The sequence below is a fragment of the Aquarana catesbeiana genome, linkage group LG02, assembly GCF_042186555.1.
Source record: "Aquarana catesbeiana isolate 2022-GZ linkage group LG02, ASM4218655v1, whole genome shotgun sequence".
Taxonomy (NCBI): domain Eukaryota; kingdom Metazoa; phylum Chordata; class Amphibia; order Anura; family Ranidae; genus Aquarana; species Aquarana catesbeiana.
The window spans coordinates 651,233,626-651,256,361 of NC_133325.1; the positions used below are offsets into that span (position 1 = coordinate 651,233,626).

The 22,736-nt window shown below is 48.8% G+C and overlaps 6 non-coding genes and 4 pseudogenes across 6 annotated transcripts; all 10 read left to right on the forward strand.

Moving 5' to 3' along the window:
• The first annotated feature begins 1,665 nt into the window (after positions 1-1,665).
• On the forward strand, positions 1,666-1,764 carry LOC141130699 (U6 spliceosomal RNA; annotated as a pseudogene).
• Positions 1,765-2,256: 492 nt separating this feature from the next.
• Positions 2,257-15,343, forward strand: LOC141127639 (uncharacterized; annotated as a pseudogene).
• LOC141130709 (U6 spliceosomal RNA) lies at positions 6,790-6,906 on the forward strand (annotated as a pseudogene).
• Positions 15,344-16,799: 1,456 nt separating the features above from the next.
• On the forward strand, positions 16,800-16,906 carry LOC141130661 (U6 spliceosomal RNA). The gene has a single exon (XR_012242432.1). It is a non-coding gene; the product is annotated as a U6 spliceosomal RNA (small nuclear RNA).
• Positions 16,907-16,923: 17 nt separating this feature from the next.
• On the forward strand, positions 16,924-16,988 carry LOC141130207 (U4 spliceosomal RNA; annotated as a pseudogene).
• Positions 16,989-18,652: 1,664 nt separating this feature from the next.
• Positions 18,653-18,759, forward strand: LOC141130634 (U6 spliceosomal RNA). Its single transcript, XR_012242406.1, has one exon. It is a non-coding gene; the product is annotated as a U6 spliceosomal RNA (small nuclear RNA).
• Positions 18,760-19,928: 1,169 nt separating this feature from the next.
• Positions 19,929-20,035, forward strand: LOC141130680 (U6 spliceosomal RNA). The gene has a single exon (XR_012242451.1). It is a non-coding gene; the product is annotated as a U6 spliceosomal RNA (small nuclear RNA).
• A 543-nt stretch (positions 20,036-20,578) lies between these two features.
• On the forward strand, positions 20,579-20,685 carry LOC141130243 (U6 spliceosomal RNA). The gene has a single exon (XR_012242062.1). It is a non-coding gene; the product is annotated as a U6 spliceosomal RNA (small nuclear RNA).
• A 543-nt stretch (positions 20,686-21,228) lies between these two features.
• LOC141130235 (U6 spliceosomal RNA) lies at positions 21,229-21,335 on the forward strand. Its single transcript, XR_012242054.1, has one exon. It is a non-coding gene; the product is annotated as a U6 spliceosomal RNA (small nuclear RNA).
• A 543-nt stretch (positions 21,336-21,878) lies between these two features.
• On the forward strand, positions 21,879-21,985 carry LOC141130236 (U6 spliceosomal RNA). The gene has a single exon (XR_012242055.1). It is a non-coding gene; the product is annotated as a U6 spliceosomal RNA (small nuclear RNA).
• Positions 21,986-22,736: the final 751 nt, after the last annotated feature.

The window sequence follows — 22,736 nt, forward strand, 5'->3', positions numbered from 1 at the left end:
ATATAATTGTAATTGTGATGAACCACCTGATACCCCGCCTGGGTGCCTCTGCCAAATGGTGCCTCCTGCCCCCAAACCCTTCCAGCAAATCGATAGCTAATACCAGTCCTTTACCCCAAGCATTGTATACAGACAAGATGTTTAGGTAAAGGCTGGTATTACTTATCGATATGCTGGAAAGGTTTTGAGGGTAGGAGGCACCCAGGTGGGGTGCCAGGCAGTCTGTCACATTTGGTGGCAGTGGTGGGATGCTTCCTGCAGCCTTGGACATCCAAACCACCACCAGGATACAAGGTCCGGTTAGAAGAAGATGAGCGGTAAATATACCAGCCGCCATGCAAGAGGAATTGGGAAGGAGGCTGCAAGAGATGCAGATGCTGCACAGGGGACCAGTGCTAGAGCAGGGATAGTATGATTCCATTCGCTGGCAACTCTGAAAGGAAACAATAAACTGCAAGCAGCGCCACCAGGGAAAAATTCTCTCCTCCATCTAGGAAAGGTACTGGTTGCAGTACAAAGTGCGGGTGCTGTTATTAGGGGGACAACCGCATGAGGAGTGGACCGGGTGAGTTAAGCAGGTTGGTCAGGGCTGAGATACGGCTGGATGAGAGCTAAAGAACCCTTGGCTTGAATATATAGCCCAAGTGTGCCCGTGGACAGCAAAATTTGGCTACGGCACCCTGGGGCTGTTGTATGGGAAGCTGAAAGAGGGCCCTGGCTTCAGGGGCGATCTGAAGTGGCGTTTGCAGGAAATCATGGATACTGGATGCTGAACATCTCAGAAGTGCTCTGGGCACAGGAAGATTTGGAGGTTCTAGCCATTCAGGAAAAGGAGCTGGAAATCACCTACAGACGGCTGCAGGTCTCTGCTCAGAAGCTGGGCTGGGCTCCCTTCGCCTGGGACTATTGGGAACTATTAACCTGGGGCTATTGGGAAGTACCAGCAGACAGCTCTGAAATCCCAGTTGAGGTGTCAGCAATGGGGCAGAGTAATGCCCCGTACACAAGATAGGATTTTCTGATGGAAAATGCTCTATAGGAGCTTGTTGTCAGAAATTCCGACCGTGTGTAGGCTCCATCGAACATTTTCCATCAGAATTTCCGAAACACAAAATTTGTGATCTGGATCTCAAATTTTAGGACAACAAAAGCGCTCAGCAATTTACCCTTTGACGGTAAGGCCTGAAAAGCTTCATGCTGCAACAGGATCTGCTGGGATGACGTATCTTCATTTCAGGAGCTAGGGGGCAGTTTTCTTTGTAAACCTTCTTTCCTACACCTCTCTCGCTTTTCTTTGACCTTCAGAAAATGTTTTTGCCATTTTTCCCTTCTCTCATCAAATCAGCTGACTTGGCAGTTCCACCGCAGCTGCTATCACTTCCTGAACTCTCTAGCCCAACAGGAAGTCTGCCGTCCACTAACAGATCAGCATTAGTTATTTGCCTTTTGGTGCTAATGGAAGACCAGCTCACGGAAAATCCTGACATTTCCCACCAATAAACTCCATCTTGGGTAAAAAAATTGCACTCCATCTCATTTGTCCCTAAGCTTTCGGAAGACTTGATGCTCCAAAGCCAGATTGGAAGCTCATGCTCCACTCTCCCTAAGATGCAGGCCGTAAAAGGGCACGCGGTATATAATGACTTCGGGCGGTGCCTTAGATCTGTGCTTGCTTCAGCAGCACATATACTAAAATTGGAACGATACAGAGAAGATTAGCATGGCCCCTGCGCAAGGATGACACGCGAAGCGTTCCATATTTATTGGCGCTCTGATCTGGACGCAAGGCGAGCTGCTCAGCGCTCAGCAATTTACTCTTTGATGGTAAGGCCTGAAAAGCTTCATGCTGCAACAGGATCTGCTGGGATAATGTATCTTAATTTCCTTCGCTTCTCGGCCTTTTGGCTAAGATCAAGTGTAGTATCGACTTTAGCCCTTAGGGGTGCCTCTGCTTCACAGCTAGGACGTTGAGAACCACTTGCATCTATCCAAGCCAATTGGTCCTTGTGGGGTACCCTCTGCTCGGCCTGGTAGGATCGTTGATTAAATTCAGCTTCACCTACTTGTTGCTATTGGGTTAGAGGCTTAGCCCCCACAGGGAACGAGATTGCGGTCTTCCCTCCTCCCCCACTCCGTATTACTACCTCCGGGCAGTAGATGCTAGAGGTTTGGAAAGGCTACGAAAAGAGCGAAGACATCAAGGAACCAGAAGGAAGCCGTCTAAGAACACCTGAAGCGACATCCAACTCCTTGACGATGGGGAAGAGCGACAAGAAGACCAGCAAGGAGAAGAAGAACCCTGTTCCAGCCATTTCCTCCGAGCCCGGGAATGCCACTGCCTCAACCCCCGCCTTTACCCCGGCCGGCACCAGCCGACCAGGACCAGCCAAGCCAGACCAGCCTGCAGACAGGCTCCCAGCATTGGAGCCTTGGATGAAGCAGACGGTCGTGCTGCAGCTGAAGGAGGTGGATGGAAGAGTCCCTGACATGACCAAGGAGATCTTCGGAAAGAAGATGATTCTGGAACAGGGGTTCAGCAAACAGGAGACGCTTTCTGTGCAGGCCTTCACAAGAGGTATATTCTTTATAACTTTTGTGTCATTTCAGGTCTGCAGAAGATACTGGGAGATGGTGAAGACCAGTGGCCCTGAATCCCCTTTCCGGAAGTTCACTGCAAACTGCCCCATAACACGGGACGAAAAGCAGGTGACAGTGGCCATGAGGAACCCCCATACCAGTGGAAAGGATATAGCCACCTACCTCCAGAGGTTTTGCACCGTGGTGAAGGACCCGATCCTAATCTTCGATGCCAACGGCTTCTGGATAGGTAAGTGGTCTGTGCTCTGCAAACTGAGGAAAGACCCTTCGGGGGACATCCAGCACCTGTAGCCTTTCTTCTCCCTGGGATCATCTGCAGGAATCCTTTATTACCCCAGCATACCCTACAACTGTAACAAGTGTGGGCAGCCGGGACACATAGGTAAGGATTGTACAGAGCTTGCTTGCAAGTTCTGTAGGGTCACAGGCCACGAGACCAAGGACTGTCCGAGGTCCAAAGCCTGCAACCTTTGCAGATTGGCAGAGCATGTCTTCAGACACTGCCCCCAGGGGACCCAGACCTATGCTGGAACCCTGATCCAGGGTAAGCCATCCGGGAGGAAGCTGCCAGAAAAACCAAAGAAACCAAAGGAACCTCGAAAGGCCACAGGTAAGTCCACTCCCGCCCCCCCTGCCCCACCCCCTGCCTCCAGCACACCCCCACCCTTCCTCTGTGCCGGAGGAACCCCTCGCCCCCCCTCCCCCCCGAACCTGTCCTCCCTGGAGGACTTCCCCACCCTCCCACCCCCCTCCACCCCCACCAGTGGCCCAAAAGGAAGCCGGAAATGGAAGCCAGGGAGCCCAACAGCAGAGGAACCTGCCACCTTCACCAAACGGCCCAACGGGGTCCAATGTGACAGCGATGGACCAGAGCAAGTAGTGGAGGACCTAGAGTCTGCAGGAGAGGAGGAGGAGGAGATCGTCGTCAACCCCGAGCATGACCTCCCCCCCAACATCCACATCAGCCAGCAGATGATGGAGTCTGTCCTTGAGGAGCTGGGTCTGGCCCAGAACACAGGACAGGCAGAAGACGCAACGGAAGAGCCACCCCCCTCCGGGGAGGTAAGTTCAGACCCTTGTTAACTAGACCCTCATACCCTTTCTCATTATGGCTGAGATCTCAATCTTTTCCATTAATGTGAGGAGTATCGAAGATACATCTAGAAGGCAAGCGGTCCTGACCTTTCTTTCAAGAGTGATGTCTACATGCTTCAGGAGTGCGCCCTTCCCCCTTGAGGAGGTACACTCATCTGTCCTCCCAGTGGACCCTTGGTCCCTCCTACTGGTCCGGGGGTGGCGATTGCAAGTCTGCAGGAGTAGCCATTCTGGTCAGGGGTGGGTGCTTCACGGTTGACTCTATCCATGAGCTAGTCTGTGGTCGTCTTTTGGTCATAGTCGGCTCGTGGGTGGAAGAGCCAGTTAGGCTCATCAACGTGTACGCCCCCCAGACAAGAATGCGCGGCTGGAACTTTTCCAGACCCTGCGGACCCAACTCGTCACCACCAGAACAGTAGTGATCGGCGGTGATTTTAACTGCCCGATCGAGGAGGATGGGCGCAGCTCCAGCATATACGCAAAACTTGATGCTACTTCTAGGCTGCTCAAGGAGATGATCTCGGAGGCCTCCTTGCAGGACGCCGTGGGATCCATAGGGAAAGGTACCGTGAACTATTCATGGTGCCGACCCGATGGATCTGTGCGTTCCAGGATTGACTTTGTGCTCACTTCAAGAACAGTCAAGCATCGCGAGTTCTCCATGGTCCCCTGCTTTTTCTCTGACCACAGGGCTATTCACTTTCGGAGTGACCTGGGCGAGGGCTTCGCCCGCGGACCGGGTTCCTGGAAGCTGAATAGCACCCTGCTGGAAAACGAGGAATTGATAGGGGAACTCCGGGAGGCCTATGCCACCTGGACGGAGGAAAAGAGATTCTTCGGAAGGGTAAGTGACTGGTGGGAGTTTGTGAAGGTTAAGCTGCATAGCTTCTTTCAGGCAAGGGGACGCCAGCGTGTGTGTGCCAGGAGGAGGGAACTCAGGAGACTGCAGCGTCAGTTGCAGTCCCTGCAGGACCTTCAGCACTGTGATCATCGGACAGATCATCCACCCGGATCAGACTTGCGGCATTCCTGGTCGCAGGATTGCGGACAGCCTTGCGCTTGTCTGGGACATGGTCCAGTACATTCATGGCCGCCGTGTGCACGCGGCCCTGGTCAGTCTTGACCAGGAGAAGGCCTTTGACCGTGTCTCCCACGAGTTTATGTGCAGAGCTCTGCGCAGGTTTGGTCTTGGGGAAATGTTTTGTTCGTATGTGAATGTAATGTACACTGACATTTCTAGTTTGGTGCTGGTAAATGGCTGGAAAACTGACCCCTTCCCAATTTTGTCTGGGGTCAGACAAGGCTGCCCTCTCTCACCTCTGCTTTTTGTTTGTTGTATAGAGCTCTTTGCCCGAAGCATCAGACAGAATCCAGACATCAGAGGGATCACCGCACCAGGACCGGACAGACGGGAGGTCAAGTGCTCACTCTACATGGACGACGTGACGGTGTTCTGTGCTGATCGGCGCTCCATCGACACACTCGCCCAGACCTGTGAGGACTTCGGCCAAGCTTCGGGGGCAAAAGTCAACTGCGGGAAGTCAGAAGTCATGCTCTTCGGAAAGTGGTTCCTGCCTTCTTCTGCACCAATTCCTTTCAGCATCAAGACGGACTTCATCAAAATTCTTGGGGTCCGGTTTGGAGCTGAAGGCGCAGCCCTGAAGTCCTGGGAGGAAAGACTGTCAAAGATGCGACAGAAGTTTGGACTTTGGAGCCTCAGAGAACTCACCATCGAAGGGAAAACACTGGTACTCCGCAGCGAGATCCTCCCTGTGTTGCAGTACCTCACCCACGCCTGGCCTCCCCGGGTCAACACCTGTAAGGCCATCACCAGGGCGGTGTTTCACTTCATCTGGAGCTCCAAAATGGACAGAGTGAAGCGGGCGGTTATGTTCAAGGAACCCCTCAAAGGCGGTAAGGGCGTGCCCGACATTGCTACACTTCTGAGGGTGTGCTTTGCTTGTACCTGCATCCGCAGGACATTGCTTGACAGAACTGTGGACTCTGGTGGTCCCGTTTTTTCCTCCTGCCTCTTTGGAGGACCCTTGGATGGGACAAATAGGACAGCTCCATCCCCTACAACTGGGACACCCGTTGGTACTACTTGGACATCTTCAAGTTTATTAAGGAGCTGGGGCTACATGGAGTGAAGCCCGACTTGTGGAAGCCAAAAACTATCCACAAGTTGATTAGAGCATCGGACATTGTTGAGACTGTTCCAGGCCTCCCTTCAGCCACTTGTAAAGTGGTCTGGAGGAATGTTTCTTCAAAGAGACTCACCAACAGGTACAAAGATCTGGCATGGATGGCAATCCAGGGGGGGTTGCCACTCAGGACATTCATGCATGCCAGAAACCTGTGCAGATACAGGCACTGCCCCTTTTGCATCATCCAGGAGGAAACTGCTCTGCATGTTTTCTGGGAGTGTCCCTTTGCACAGGACCTGTTGAGGGCCTTGGAACCTGAACTCAAACACTTTGTGCCATAGACTGCGATCACACACTTTGGTGTGTTGAACGGACTCTTCTGTGGAACTCATTCACAGGAGGACATTGACGGTGCCTGGCGGGTGCTGTGCTGCTTTAAGGACGCTTTATGGTGCGCCAGAAAGCGCCTCATCCACCAGCGGGAGAGGATGTCCATCGAGGACTGTCGCAGACTGGTTCACAGTCTGCTCAGAGACTATCACTTGATGGACTTCAAGGAGGAAGAAGAGGTCTGAAGATTTCCCCACCCCCCCTCCCTCCCGTGTATCCTTTGGCAGTTCAAATAAAGCTTTGGGCCTGTGAACTCTTTTCTCCCTCCCCTACCCCACCTTCTCCACCCCCCCAACACACCCGTTGCACTTTTGAATGTTATTTAGACTGTATGACCTGACTTTTGTGACATATGTTTGAAGTAATGCTTTCAGGGTAATGCGGCGTCGTGCATGATGTGATGTTTCGGGGTATTATTACTCTGCACAACACATTAGGCATCATACTGCAGGATGAATGTAATTTATTGGTATGCTTGGCGAGGTATTGTTATGTAGTCTATTTATGCGCTGCGTCGCAGTACAGATTGGATGTACCCTGTTTAAGTATTTGTTTTTTTGTATATTTTCTTGCAAAATAAAGTATACATTTTTCAATCAAAAAAACGTTACAGAGAAGATTAGCATGGCCCCTGCGCAAGGATGACACGCAAATTCTTGAAGTTTTCCATATTTATTGGCGCTCTGATCTGGACGCAAGGTGAGTCGCTCAGCAATTTACCCTTTGACGGTAAGGCCCGAAAAGCTTCATGCTGCAACAGGATCTGCTGGGATGATGTATCTTCATTTCAGGAGTTTGTGAAGGTTAAGCTGCGTAGCTTCTTTCAGGCAAGGGGATGCCAGCGTGTGTGTGCCAGGAGGAGGGAACTCAGGAGACTGCAGCGTCAGTTGCAGTCCCTGCAGGACCTTCAGCACTGTGGCTGGGACGTTAGGCAGGACCTGGAGAACACCAAGAAGAGCCTGAAAGGACACTTCGAGGAAGAATCCAGGCACATTGTCTTCCGTGCCAAGGTGGAGAATCTTGAGAAAGGTGAGAAGTGTAATTCTTTCTTTTTCAGGAAACTTTACTCAGGACACACACCCTTGTCAGAGCTGCGTGACGAGACCAGAACACTCCAGAAGGGGAAGAAGGCTGTGATGCAAGTGGTCAGCGACTACTACACCAACCTCTACTCCCCGAAAGAAACGGACACACAGGCGGCCGACAGGTTCCTGTCAGGTATCTCTAACCAAATTGATCCTGCAGGTTCATCAACCGTCAACGCCCCCTTGGTGTTGGAGGAGCTGCACTCTGCCGCTAAATCCTTTAGGCGAGGCAGGACCCCGGGCTGCGATGGTCTCCCAGTTGAGCTCTATGTAGCACTGTGGGATCTCGTGGGCCTGGACCTGCTCGAACTGTACGAGGAGATGGTGGTGGAGGGCAGAATGCCTCCGTCACTGAGGGAGGGGATAATCACGATTTTGTATAAGCAGAAGGGGGAGAGATCGGATCTTAAAAATTGGCATCCGATCTGTCTTCTGAACGTGGACTACAAAATCCTCACCAAGGTCCTGGCCAACAGGCTGAAGTCTGTCATCGGACAGATCATCCATCCGGATCAGACTTGCAGCATTCCTGGTCGCAGGATTGCGGACAGCCTTGCGTTTGTCCAGGACACGGTCCAGTACATTCATGGCCGCCGTGTGCACGCGGCTCTGGTCAGTCTTGACCAGGAGAAGGCCTTTGACCGTGTCTCCCACGAGTTTATGTGCAGAGCTCTGCGCAGGTTTGGTCTTGGGGAAATGTTTTGTTCGTATGTGAATGTAATGTACACTGACATTTCTAGTTTGGTGCTTGTAAATGGCTGGAAAACTGACCCCTTTCCAATTTTGTCTGGGGTCAGACAAGGCTGCCCTCTCTCACCTCTGTTTTTTGTTTGTTGTATAGAGCTCTTCGCCCGAAGCATCAGACAGAACCCAGAGATCAGAGGGATCACCGCACCAGGACCGGACAGACGGGAGATCAAGTGCTCACTCTACATGGACGACGTGACGGTGTTCTGTGCTGATCGGCGCTCCATCGACACACTCGCTTAGACCTGTGAGGACTTCGGCCAAGCTTCAGGGGCAAAGGTCAACTGCGGGAAGTCAGAAGTCATGCTCTTCGGAAAGTGGTTCCTGCTTTCTTCTGCACCCATTCCTTTCAGCGTCAAGACGGACTTCATCAAAATCCTTGGGGTCTGGTTTGGAGCTGTGGGTGCAGCCCTGAAGTCCTGGGAGGAAAGACTGTCAAAGATGCGACAGAAGTTTGGACTTTGGAGCCTCAGAGAACTCACCATCGAAGGAAAAACACTGGTACTCCGCAGCGAGATCCTCCCTGTGTTGCATTATCTCGCCCAGGCCTGGCCCCCCCCGGGTTAACACCTGTAAGGCCATCACCAGGGCGGTGTTTCACTTCATCTGGAGCTCCAAAATGGACAGAGTGAAGCGGGCGGTTATATTCAAGGAACCCCTCAAAGGCGGTAAGGGCGTGCCCGACATCACTACTCTACTGAGGGTGTGCTTTGCTTGTAACTGCATCCGCAGGACATTGGTTGACAGAACTGTGGACTCTGGTGGTAACTCCATGTCCCGTTTTTTCCTCCTGCCCCTTTGGAGGACCCTTGGATGGGACAAATGGGACAGCTCCATCCCCTACAACTGGGACACCCCTTGGTACTACTTGGACACCTTCAAGTTTATTAAGGAGCTGGGGTTACATGGAGTGAAGCCTGACTTGTGGAAACCAAAAACTATCCACAAGTTGATTAGAGCATCGGACATTGCTGAGACTGTTCCAGCCTCCCTTCAGCCACTTGTAAAGTGGTCTGGAGGAATGTTTCTTCAAAGAGACTCACCAACAGGCACAAAGATCTGGCATGGATGGCAATCCAAGGGGGGTTGCCACTCAGGACATTCATGCATGCCAGAAACCTGTGCAGATACAGGCACTGCCCTTTTCCATCATCCAGGAGGAAACTGCTCTGCATGTTTTCTGGGAGTGCCCCTTTGCACAGGACCTGTTGAGGGCCTTGGAACCTGAACTCAAAGACTTTGTGCCACAGACTGCTATCACACAGTTTGGTGTGTTGAATGGACTCTTCTGTGGAACTCATTCACAGGAGGACATTGACGGTGCCTGGCGGGTGCTGTGTTGCTTTAAGGATGCTTTGTGGTGCGCCAGAAAGCGCCTCATCCACCAGCGGGAGAGGATGTCCATCAAGGACTGCCGCAGACTGGTTCACAGTCTGCTCAGAGACTATCACTTGATGGACTTCAAGGAGGAAGAGGAGGTCTGAAGATTTCCCCTTCCCCCCCTCTCCCCCGTGTATCCTTTGGCAGTTCAAATAAAGCTTCGGGCCTGTGAACTCTTTTCTCCCTCCCCTACCCCACCTTCTCCACCCTCCCCAGCATACCCGTTGCCCATTTGAATGTTATTAGACTGTATGACCTGACTTTTGTGACTTTTTTGAAATAATGCTTTCAGGGTAATGCGGCGTCGTGCATGATGTGATGTTTCGGGGTATTATTACTCTGCACAACACATTAGGCATCATACCGCAGGATGAATGTAATTTATTTGTATGCTTGGCAATGTATTGTTATGTAGTGTATTTATGCGCTGCGTCGCAGTACTTATTGGAATGTACCCTGTTTAAGTACTTGTTTTTTTGTATATTTTCTTGCAAAATAATGTATACATTTTCAATCAAAAAATCAGCCTTACCTCACCGCTTTATGGTGTAACCGTTGCAGGTTCATGCTCTCCTGCAGTATGGAGTCCTATCGCTTGGGCTGCTAAAGGCGCCAGATAAGTATGGGAGGCCGTTTTTTTCTGTGGATCTTTTTTTGGGCCATATTGGAAGATTAACAGGAGCTTAGCCTCTCCTCTATGCTCTTCCCTGATGGTATGTCTCCTATCCATATGTGAGCAGGCCATCTTGGTACTCCCAAAGTGCTCTCAGCATAAATGGAGAGCCTGGGATTCAGTACAGGGCCAGCTATCAAGGTGAAGACATCTCCCTTAAGTGTCTTCCCTATTTTTTGCAAAGGAGCCTGGCCAAGGTATTTAGGGGCTTGCAAATGGGTACTTTTGTTTAATGTTATGTATATGAATTGTGTAGATATGTGTATCTATGTGTGTGTATGTGTGTATATATATATGTGTGTGTGTGTGTGTGTATATATATATATATATATATATGGTTAAAAAGGAAAGCAGAAAGAAATCTATCCTTTTTTTTTGTTTTTCTCTTGCCCAGCTGCCCCTAGTAATGTGATACCGCAACAAAAAGATCCTCATCATACCGCTAGGTAAGGGCGGCTGCAACAATCAGGTAAATTTTAAAGGAAAATAAAAAAGAGCACTACGGGCAAATTAGAACATATTTTTTGTTTCTACAGCCCGCACCGGGGATCATCCCGCAGATCATCTCACCGTAGCTCCTCAGATAGGAGATCCAAAGGTCATAGGAGCTCAGGACACTCTCACTCATCCTCAGCTCATGCCTCCCGCAGTAGCCAGAGGTCACCCTGACATACCCCTAGCAGACACAAATCCCACAGACCAGTGTATCCAAAAGAGAAGACCTGTTGGGTATGTGGAAGACAAGCGCTGCCGGAAAAATTGGTATGCGAGAAGTGTCTACTAGAGGCTACAGGGGATAAAGAGAAACATAAGCAGCAGTCTCTGGAATCAATTAAGAGCTTGATCAAGGATTCAATCAGGGAGTTGGCCCTCTCCCAAGACCAAATTAACCCACCCTTGTCTGAAGCAGCCGTAAGCGCTCCTCATTCGGACACAGAGGTGGATTCTGAAGACGAGGCGGAAGGGGTGGATAGCAATATTTCAGCTTTTGACTTCGCTCTAGTTGAGACTTTCATAACCGTGGTCAAGGATGCAATCCAGTGGGAGGAAAATCCGGAGCCACCTTCTAAAACAAAGAAATATTTCCCACATCTGAAAAAGAAGGTATCAACTTTTCCCTTGATGGAAGAAATCAAGGAGGTGGTAACAGATGAATGGCAGAAGGTAGACAGAAGACCTATGGCGTATAATCGTTTTCTTAAGTTATATCCACTGGCAGAAGCAGATGCGCAACTTTTTGATGCTGTACCAACTGTGGACGCCTCAGTTATGAGGTTGGCTAGAAACTCGACCTTGCCACTAGAACACGCAGTCTCCTTTAAAGATGTCCTTGACCGAAGGATTGACTCAGACCTGAAAAAAACATATCAGGCGGCTAGGGGAGCATGCAAGCCAGCGGTAGCTCTGACTTCGATCTCAAGGGCCACCAGAGTATGGTCAGACAACGTGGAAATGGCCCTCAGACAAGGGGTAGGTTCAGAAAAAATCATTAAGGCACTGGATGAATTAAAGCTGGCCTCAGATTTCATAGCAGAAGTGGCTATTGACGTCCTAAACTGCTCTTCCAGGGCCATGCTGTATTCCATAACGGCCAGAAGAGCGTTGTGGCTAAAACCATGGTCGGCCGACCCAACGTCTAAGCAATCATGGTATCGCATTCCATACGATGGGAAAGCCCTGTTTGGTGAAAAAGTGGATACGGCAATTACCAGAGTCACAGGGGGGAAAAGTGGGCTAATTCTCCAGGACAGAAGCAGGAGGAAGAGATTTGCAAACCGCCCAGCGGGCCAGTTAAGAGGGAAGGACTCCAGATCCTACCGTCCGGGAAGGGAGTATAGAAGGGGCTGGAAAGGTTCACAAGCTACCTTTCTGAGGTCGGCTAAACCAAAAGCCTCTACATCCACAGTTGATGGCCAGAAGTCCTTTTGACGCCCTCTCCACTCCACCCAAACTGGTCTGGTAGGAGCCCGTCTAAAGGCGTTTGCCCGGGTTTGGGTGGAAGGTTGTGTAGACCAGTGGGCAGTGTCCACGGTCTGTCAAGGCCATTTCTGGGGATTCAAAAGGCAGCCTCCCCTCTATTCCTTTCAGGCCACCAAGATTCCAATCTCCAGAGAGAAGAAGGAGGCCCTTCTTCAATATGTCAAAATGCTTGTTCTCCAGCAGGCAGTAGTACCAGTTCCAGACTTGGAGAAGCACTTAGGCTTTTATTCCCCAGTCTTCTTGGTCCCCAAAAAATCGGGGGGTTGGAGGCCAGTGCTAGACCTGAAGAGGCTGAACAGGTATATCCGGGTGGAACATTTCAAGATGGAGTCCTTAAACACGGTCATTCTATCTGTTCAGCCAGGAGATTGGATAGCGTCCATAGACCTTCAGGATGCATATCTGCACATACCTATCCGCCCTCAGTTTAAACCTTTTCTTCGGTTCAGAATAGGCGACTTACATCTTCAATTCCAATGCCTTCCCTTCGGGATTTCAACAGCGCCCAGAACTTTCACCAAAGTGCTAGTAGCGATCTTGGCTCCTCTTCGAGAGAAGGGGATTCGAGTACTACACTATTTGGATGATATTCTAGTTCTTTCTCAGCACAGGCAGACCTTGGTGATACATGTACAGTTGGTCCTAGACACACTGATAAAGTTTGGTTGGCTAATCAACTACGCCAAAAGTCAACTTACGCCCACACAGGAGATAATTTACCTAGGGGCATTCTTCAACATTTCAGGAAGAGCAGTTTCACTCCCGGCAGAAAAAATCCTTTCATTAATAGGGAAAGTGAAAAGGGCGCTAGCGAGCCATTCTATGGCAGCATCAGACTGTCTAAGCCTGCTAGGTTCCCTCTCTTCATGCATAACTATGGTGAAATGGCCCAGGTGGGCTTCTTATCACAGTGGAAGAAAGATCGCCTAGAGCAGAGGATATTGATTACACCTACAATGAATGCCAGCCTTTGGTGGTAGACAAGACCATCCAACCTTCTGCTTCACTGTCCCGTTGGCCCCATCCAATGGACTGTTCTGATGACAGACGCAAGTCAGTTAGGAGGGGGGCACATTACCAAGACCAGTTGGTACAGGGCAGATGGCAATTCAATGCGACAGAGGTAGTATCAAACACCTTGGAGCTAAGGGCGGCTTGGTTAGCAATCCTGTCTCTGGCCACCTTCCTCAGGGGAAAATCCATCCTTCTCCAGATGGACAACAAAGCGGCAGTAGCTTATGTTCAGAATCAAGGAGGAACGCACAGCAGGTCCCTTCTGAACGAAGTGACACCCATTCTGACATGGGCCGAGAGGAATTTAGTCAAGCTACGAGCCTCATATATCCCAGGGCCAGAGAACCAGTTAGCTGATCAGCTTCCAAGATCTTTCAGCCACAACAACGAGTGGTCTCTGAATCCGAGGGTCTTCTCCTGGATATGCCAACAATGGGGCACTCCCCAAATAGACCTATTTGCCTCTCCGCTCAATGCGAAGACACCGCTTTTCTTTTCAAGGTTCCCATCTCCGAAATCAAGAGGGGTGGATGCCCTAACCCAGCCATGGAACTTTCAGATGGCATACGCATACCCACCAACTCCACTGATACTGAGGTTTCTCCAACGTCTAACCACAGAAGCGATCACAGTTTTAGCAGTGATTCCATACTGGCCCAAGAGACCGTGGTTCACGTTGCTAATCAAGATGACCTTGTGCAAACCGCTTCACCTTCCACGCATAGACAACCTTCTGTCTCAAGGCAAGTTCTGTCACCCGCACCCGGAGATCCGAGACTTGAGGGTTTGGAAGTTGAGCGGAAAAGGTTGGGCGAGTTAGGATGTTCGCATAATGTCATTCAAACACTACTACAGGCCAGAAAAGCATCTACGAATTCCACATACTATAGAGTTTGGAGAAAGTTTACGAAATTGGCAGAAACGAACCATTTCAATCCTCTAAACCACGGAATCCAGAACCTACTCCTCTTTTTACAGAGTGGATTGGACTTAGGTTTGGGGCTGAATACGCTTAAGGTCCAGGTTTCAGCCCTTTCAGCTCTAACAGACACCCGGTGGGCGCTAGATCCTCTGGTAGAACGTTTCTTGAAAGCAGTTCTAAGATTGAGACCACCTAGAAAGACGCTATACCCCAAATGGGATTTGACTATCGTGCTTAATATCCTTTCAAAACCTCTGTTTGCTCCCACAGAAGAAAGCACCTTGGAGGATATTTCTCTGAAGGCAGTCTTTCTAGTCGCCACCACTTCGGGTCGCAGGGTATCAGAGATCCAAGCATTAGGGTCACAAGAACCCTACATTACCTTCTTCCCGGACAGGGTGGTGTTGCAACCTATTCATCAGTTCATCCCTAAAGTACCTTCAGTCTTCCATCTGAACCAAGAGTGGGTTCTTCCAGCATTCGGGGAGGATCCAGCCTCCTCAAAACTGCATGAGTTGGATATAGCCAGATCCTTAAGTCACTACCTAAATTTGACGCAGCAGTTCAGGAAAGATCAACGGCTATTTGTCATCCCCAAGGGTGCCAGAAAGGGAATGGCAGCATCTAAGACGACCTTGGCAAGCTGGATTGTAAGGTTAATCCAAAGAGCATATCGGGCTAGTGGTCTCCCAGTTCCAGATGCGGTCAATGCGCACTCAACGCGTGGAATAGCCTCCTCCTGGGCAGCTTTGGCGCGGGTCTCCCCTGAGACAATTTGTCGAGCGGCCAGCTGGTCGTCCTTCAGCACGTTCATGTCCCACTATAGTGTGGACCCAGCAGTCCTTACTTCCCGAGAGTTTGGGGAAAGGACTTTGCAGTCATCTGTACTGTAGCTTTTTTGTTTAATTAAATTGCTTTATTGCAGTACCCTCCCTGTAAGCGAGTTATTTACCATGGGTATGCTGACATGGGAGGCACCAGGAAAACGGAAAATTGAATACTTACCTTTCCGTAATTTTCCTTTCCTGGTGCCTGCCCATGGCAGCATACACCCTCCCTTCAATGATCCTTAGCGTTATGAGATCTAGTTACAAGAATACTGACTAAATATTATCTAAATTGTAGCGCTAAACCACACCTGCAAAATGTGAATAAATATAAACAATAAGTCTCTGTGTATGTGAACATAATGTCCCAAAGTGACGTATTGTCAAAGTGAAAATAGTCCACAAATGAATGTAAATAATCCGTGTATCAATTCTGTCTGTTTCCTCAACTGGCAGGCTCAGATGTCATCAACTTTGGCAAATAGATCAAATACGCTTACCAGAAATGTTGGATTCTATTGCCATGAGCATAGAATCAATAGAGCTTTGTGCCACCCAGGGCAAAGATGTTGGAGGCAGGGTAGAGCCTCTGCAGGACCGAGATGGCACCTCTTGATCCACGGAGAACGAAACAGGATAGATGTCGAGGTGAAAGTGTTTTCTCAGTTTCCCGAAATATATAAAAGGAAAAAGAAATGCTTCCACATAGCGTAACTCCGGGTATTTTATTACTAAAAAAACGTAAAAAGTGATCACAAATAAAAGGCAGTGTACAGGGTATATAAAACCGCCATACGCGTTTCGGTCCAATGACCTTCTACAGGGGCATATGAGACCCTCATAACACTGCCCAAATTTATAAAATAGTATGTACCAATAAAAATAATACAAGACCAATAGACTGTGAGTATGCAAACAACAATGGATCCTATTGGGCCAGGGGAGTCTCCTATTAGAGTATACCACACTCTCCCCTGATATCCAATCAGTGTGCCTATGTGTTTAAACATTACCATGTCTCTCTACCAATAAAAATAGCGGATTTCACCTATCCATAGAGATGGGTATAGTCCGGGGTAAACATCCATGTGTACAAAGCCCGGGAAATGAAAGCAAACACTAGCGTGTGACGTCATTGCCCGGAAATGTGCGTGTCGCACATAAAGGTTGCCTGGCAACCCCGCACACCGCATCTTGAAAGCCCGCGAACATCGATCACGTGTTCGCGCGGCCGTCACCTGACATGTGGCCATCCCCCATGTGACACCAGACATCACTCACATGCGGATATTCCGTGCGGGTTGCCAGGCAACAATGATGCGGTGTCCGGGAAGCCAACAGCTATGTGGGCATGCCCACACCGCAATCATCTGACAGGAAAACAAATCTCTCCTGTAGTGCTTGACGTAAGTCTGCATAGGTGGATAATGAGAGGTTGATTACGTTCTACGGGAAGAAAACTGTCCCAAAAATAGAAATAAAAACAAACCATAAATGAATAGCACCTGAATATAATAATCAGATGGCACTCACAAAATAAAAAAGGAGCAACAAAGTAAGGGAAAGAATGTTCATCCATCCTAAATAATGAAGAACGGAGTGAACAACTCCCAACTTTGCATATAATACTCCATCATAACAAAAAAATGGTTACCAAAATGAATCAACTGGGGAATAAGAAATATACCTGAATAAAGATATTTTAGAATGTAGAGTCAAATTAATGTTATTTAAGAAGGAGCAAAGAAAATATATGGGAAATATTAATAAAATAAAATTATCAATATGACCCTGAAAATTAATGATTAAATACAATAAATTAAGCTTTCGGAAGACTTGATGCTCCAAAGCCAGATTGGAAGCTCATGCGCCACTCTCCCTAAGATGCAGGCCGTAAAAGGGCACGCTGTATATAATGACTTCGGGCTGTGCCTTAGACCTGTGCTTGCTTCGGCAGCACATATACTAAAATTGGAATGATACAGAGAAGATTAGCATGGCCCCTGCGCAAGGATGACACGCAAATTCGTGAAGCGTTCCATATTTATTGTGGATGCACACACATGTATTTGCGCAGTGGCAGTATCATAGCCAATGAGGTTCAACTGAGGCGTGATTATTGCTAATTGCTTCTCGGCCTTTCGGCTAAGATCAAGTGTAGTATCTGTTTCTATCAGTTTCCAGGAGGTGGCGTTTGCCTCCGTCCCTGATCTATGGCGAAATAGAGACGGGATTGCGGTTGCTATGCAAAGCCTGCTGGAGTGAAGGTGACCTGGAGCGGTTTGTAGCCGAAAGGGAAGCCTTCTGATGGGGATGGAGAACCACGGGGTCTGAACCGGAGGGTCGGGACCCTGGCCTTCTGGCCTGGATTGGGGCAGATCTAGCTCCGGACAGTTATTCAGGAGAGAACGCTTACTTCCCTCTTACAGAGGGAGGGGAGTGGTTAGTACTTCCTGAATGTAATTAAGAGGGAGTGATGGGAGCGACGGCAGAGCCTGATAAAGGACTCTTTCCGGCTTCCTGATCTCCATATCCTTTCTGCCTGTGGTGGGGTCTGCTGTGGTCTGGGCTGGGGGGTCGGGGCTTTTTCGAAAAGCCAGTGGTGAATGTGCCCCTGAAGTGGCAGTTCAGGGGTGCCGTATAGTCACGGTGTGAAAGCACTTGATTTTATGGCACCATGGTCACTTCACCACAACACACGTTTTTCGCACCTGCCTCTTGGGCCGGGCCTTTTGGCCAGGACCAGGGGAAATTTTTATGCCTGGCCGGAGGGCCGGTCATTGTATAGCACAATGGCCACTTTCACTTTCCCATCTCACTATCTTCCCCACTCTTTCTTTTACCCCTGTTTGTCACCTTTTTGTCTTTTATGGGTTGTCTTTGTATACACGTTTTGTCACTGTGTGGCGAGTAGGGTGTGGGTCCTCAGGCCTACTCTGAAAGTCTTGGGAGGGGGTGGACATAGGCCGTTTGGCTTGGTTTGCCCTCTCCTTTGAGGGGTCTCTCTTCAGGAGAGCCCCACTGTACTTGGGTTGGTCTGCTTCGGCAGTCCTTCCAGTTGTGGGGGTCCACCTGGTTTCGGCCGGATGGACTCTTTGTCTGAGTAACTCAGTCCCTGTCTGGAGCCTAACGCCCCAGGGGATCAGGGTAAGGTCCTTCCTTAGTGGAGGACTCTGTACACCCGTTGCACATTTTTGTGTTTCACTCTCTATGTGTGGGCACTTTTTTTTGGCACCGGGTGGAAGTTTTTGAGGTGTGTTTTGCACGCCACTGGCTTTTCGATAGAGCAATTTACCCTTTGACGGTAAGGCCTGAAAAGCTTCATGCTGCAACAGGATCTGCTGGGACGACGTATCTTCATTTTAGGAGCTACCCGGCAGTGTTCTTTGTTAACCTTCTTTCCTACACCTCTCTCGATCTTCTTTGACCTTCAGAAAATGTTTTTGCCATTTTTCCCTTCTCTCATCAAATCAGCTGACTTGGCAGTTCCACCGCAGCTGCTTTCACTTCCTGAACTCTCTAGCCCAACAGGAAGTCTGCCTTCCACTAACTGATCTGTATAATTTTTCCGCCTTTTGGTGCTAATGGAAGACCAGCTCACGGAAAATCCTGACATTTCCCACCAGTAAACTCCATCTTGGGTAAAAATATTGCGCTCCATCTCATTTGTCCCTAAGCTTTCGGAAGACTTGATGCTCCAAAGCCAGATTGGAAGCTCATGCGCCACTCTCCCTAAGATGTAGGCCGTAAAAGGGCACGCTGTATATAATGACTTCGGGCTGTGCCTTAGATCTGTGCTTGCTTCGGCAGCACATATACTAAAATTGGAACGATACAGAGAAGATTAGCATGGCCCCTGCGCAAGGATGACACGCAAATTCGTGAAGCGTTGCATATTTATTGGCGCTCTGATCTGGACGCAAGGTGAGCCGCTCAGCAATTTACCCTTTGACGGTAAGGCCTGAAAAGCTTCATGCTGCAACAGGATCTGCTGGGACGACGTATCTTCATTTTAGGAGCTAGGCGGCAGTGTTCTTTGTCAACCTTCTTTCCTACACCTCTCTCGCTCTTCTTTGACCTTCAGAAAATGTTTTTGCCATTTTTCCCTTCTCTCATCAAATCAGCTGACTTGGCAGTTCCACCGCAGCTGCTTTTACTTCCTGAACTCTCTAGCCCAACAGGAAGTCTGCCTTCCACTAACTGATCAGCATAATTTATTCGCCTTTTGGTGCTAATGGAAGACCTGCTCACGGAAAATCCTGACATTTCACACCAGTAAACTCCATCTTGGGTAAAAATATTGAGCTCCATCTCATTTGTCCCTAAGCTTTCGGAAGACTTGATGCTCCAAAGCCAGATTGGAAGCTCATGCGCCACTCTCCCTAAGATGCAGGCCGTAAAAGGGCACGTTGTATATAATGACTTCGGGCTGTGCCTTAGATCTGTGCTTGCTTCGGCAGCACATATACTAAAATTGAAACATAAAATTGCACATATACTAAAATTGGAACGATATTCCATATTTATTGGCGCTCTGATCTGGACGCAAGGTGAGCCGCTCAGCAATTTACCCTTTGACGGTAAGGCCTGAAAAGCTTCATGCTGCAACAGGATCTGCTGGGACGACGTATCTTCATTTTAGGAGCTAGGCGGCAGTGTTCTTTGTCAACCTTCTTTCCTACACCTCTCTCGATCTTCTTTGACCTTCAGAAAATGTTTTTGCCATTTTTCCCTTCTCTCATCAAATCAGCTGACTTGGCAGTTCCACCGCAGCTGCTTTCACTTCCTGAACTCTCTAGCCCAACAGGAAGTCTGCCTTCCACTAACTGATCAGCTTAATTTATTCGCCTTTTGGTGCTAATGGAAGACTAGCTCACGGAAAATCCTGACATTTCCCACCAGTAAACTCCATCTTGGGTAAAAATATTGAGCTCCATCTCATTTGTCCCTAAGCTTTCGGAAGACTTGATGCTCCAAAGCCAGATTGGAAGCTCATGCGCCACTCTCCCTAAGATGCAGGCCGTAAAAGGGCACGCGGTATATAATGACTTCGGGCTATGCCTTAGTTCGGTGTTTGCTTCGGCAGCACATATACTAAAATTGGAACCATACAGAGAAGATTAGCATGGCCCCTGCGCAAGGATGACACGCAAATTCGTGAAGCGTTCCATATTTATTGGCGCTCTGATCTGGACGCAAGGTGAGCCGCTCAGCAATTTACCCTTTGACGGTAAGGCCTGAAAAGCTTCATGCTGCAACAGGATCTGCTGGGATGACGTATCTTCATTTTAGGAGCTACCCGGCAGTGTTCTTTGTCAACCGTCTTTCCTACACCTCTCTCGATCTTCTTTGACCTTCAGAAAATGTTTTTGCCATTTTTCCCTTCTCTCATCAAATCAGCTGACTTGGCAGTTCCACCGCAGCTGCTTTCACTTCCTGAACTCTCTAGCCCAACAGGAAGTCTGCCTTCCACTAACTGATCAGCATAATTTATTCGCCTTTTGGTGCTAATGGAAGACCTGCTCACGGAAAATCCTGACATTTCCCACCAGTAAACTCCATCTTGGGAAAAAATATTGAGCTCCATCTCATTTGTCCCTAAGCTTTCGGAAGACTTGATGCTCCAAAGCCAGATTGGAAGCTCATGCGCCACTCTCCCTAAGATGCAGGCCGTAAAAGGGCACGCTGTATATAATGACTTCGGGCTGTGCCTTAGATTTGTGCTTGCTTCGGCAGCACATATACTAAAATTGGAACGATACAGAGAAGATTAGCATGGCCCCTGCGCAAGGATGACACGCAAATTCGTGAAGCGTTCCATATTTATTGGCGCTCTGATCTGGACGCAAGGTGAGCAGCTCAGCAATTTACCCTTTGACGGTAAGGCCTGAAAAGCTTCATGCTGCAACAGGATCTGCTGGGACGACGTATCTTCATTTTAGGAGCTAGGCGGCAGTGTTCTTTGTCAACCTTCTTTCCTACACCTCTCTCGCTCTTCTTTGACCTTCAGAAAATGTTTTTGCCATTTTTCCCTTCTCTCATCAAATCAGCTGACTTGGCAGTTCCACCGCAGCTGCTTTTACTTCCTGAACTCTCTAGCCCAACAGGAAGTCTGCCTTCCACTAACTGATCAGCATAATTTATTCGCCTTTTGGTGCTAATGGAAGACCTGCTCACGGAAAATCCTGACATTTCACACCAGTAAACTTCATCTTGGGTAAAAATATTGAGCTCCATCTCATTTGTCCCTAAGCTTTCGGAAGACTTGATGCTCCAAAGCCAGATTGGAAGCTCATGCGCCACTCTCCCTAAGATGTAGGCCGTAAAAGGGCACGCGGTATATAATGACTACGGGCTGTGCCTTAGTTCTGTGCTTGCTTCGGCAGCACATATACTAAAATTGGAACGATACAGAGAAGATTAGCATGGCCCCTGCGCAAGGATGACACGCAAATTCGTGAAGCGTTCCATATTTATTGGCGCTCTGATCTGGACGCAAGGTGAGCCGCTCAGCAATTTACCCTTTGATGGTAAGGCCTGAAAAGCTTCATGCTGCAACAGGATCTGCTGGGATGACGTATCTTCATTTTAGGAGCTACCCGGCAGTGTTCTTTGTCAACCGTCTTTCCTACACCTCTCTCGATCTTCTTTGACCTTCAGAAAATGTTTTTGCCATTTTTCCCTTCTCTCATCAAATCAGCTGACTTGGCAGTTCCACCGCAGCTGCTTTCACTTCCTGAACTCTCTAGCCCAACAGGAAGTCTGCCTTCCACTAACTGATCAGCATAATTTATTCGCCTTTTGGTGCTAATGGAAGACCAGCTCACGGAAAATCCTGACATTTCACACCAGTAAACTCCATCTTGGGTAAAAATATTGAGCTCTATCTCATTTGTCCCTAAGCTTTCGGAAGACTTGATGCTCCAAAGCCAGATTGGAAGCTCATGCGCCACTCTCCCTAAGATGTAGGCCGTAAAAGGGCACGCGGTATATAATGACTACGGGCTGTGCTTTAGTTCTGTGCTTGCTTCGGCAGCACATATACTAAAATTGGAACGATACAGAGAAGATTAGCATGGCCCCTGCGCAAGGATGACACGCAAATTCGTGAAGCGTTCCATATTTATTGGCGCTCTGATCTTGACGCAAGGTGAGCCGCTCAGCAATTTACCCTTTGACGGTAAGGCCTGAAAAGCTTCATGCTACAACAGGATCTGCTGGGATGACGTATCTTCATTTTAGGAGCTACCCGGCAGTGTTCTTTGTCAACCGTCTTTCCTACACCTCTCTCGATCTTCTTTGACCTTCAGAAAATGTTTTTGCCATTTTTCCCTTCTCTCATCAAATCAGCTGACTTGGCAGTTCCACCGCAGCTGCTTTTACTTCCTGAACTCTCTAGCCCAACAGGAAGTCTGCCTTCCACTAACTGATCAGCATAATTTATTCGCCTTTTGGTGCTAATGGAAGACCTGCTCACGGAAAATTTTGACATTTCACACCAGTAAACTCCATCTTGGGTAAAAATATTGAGCTCCATCTCATTTGTCCCTAAGCTTTCGGAAGACTTGATGCTCCAAAGCCAGATTGGAAGCTCATGCGCCACTCTCCCTAAGATGTAGGCCGTAAAAAGGCACGCTGTATATAATGACTTCGGGCTGTGCCTTAGATCTGTGCTTGCTTCGGCAGCACATATACTAAAATTGGAACATAAAATTGCACATAAACTAAAATTGGAACGAAATTCCATATTTATTTCCATATTTATTGGCGCTCTGATCTGGACGCAAGGTGAGCCGCTCAGCAATTTACCCTTTGACGGTAAGGCCTGAAAAGCTTCATGCTGCAACAGGATCTGCTGGGACGACGTATCTTCATTTT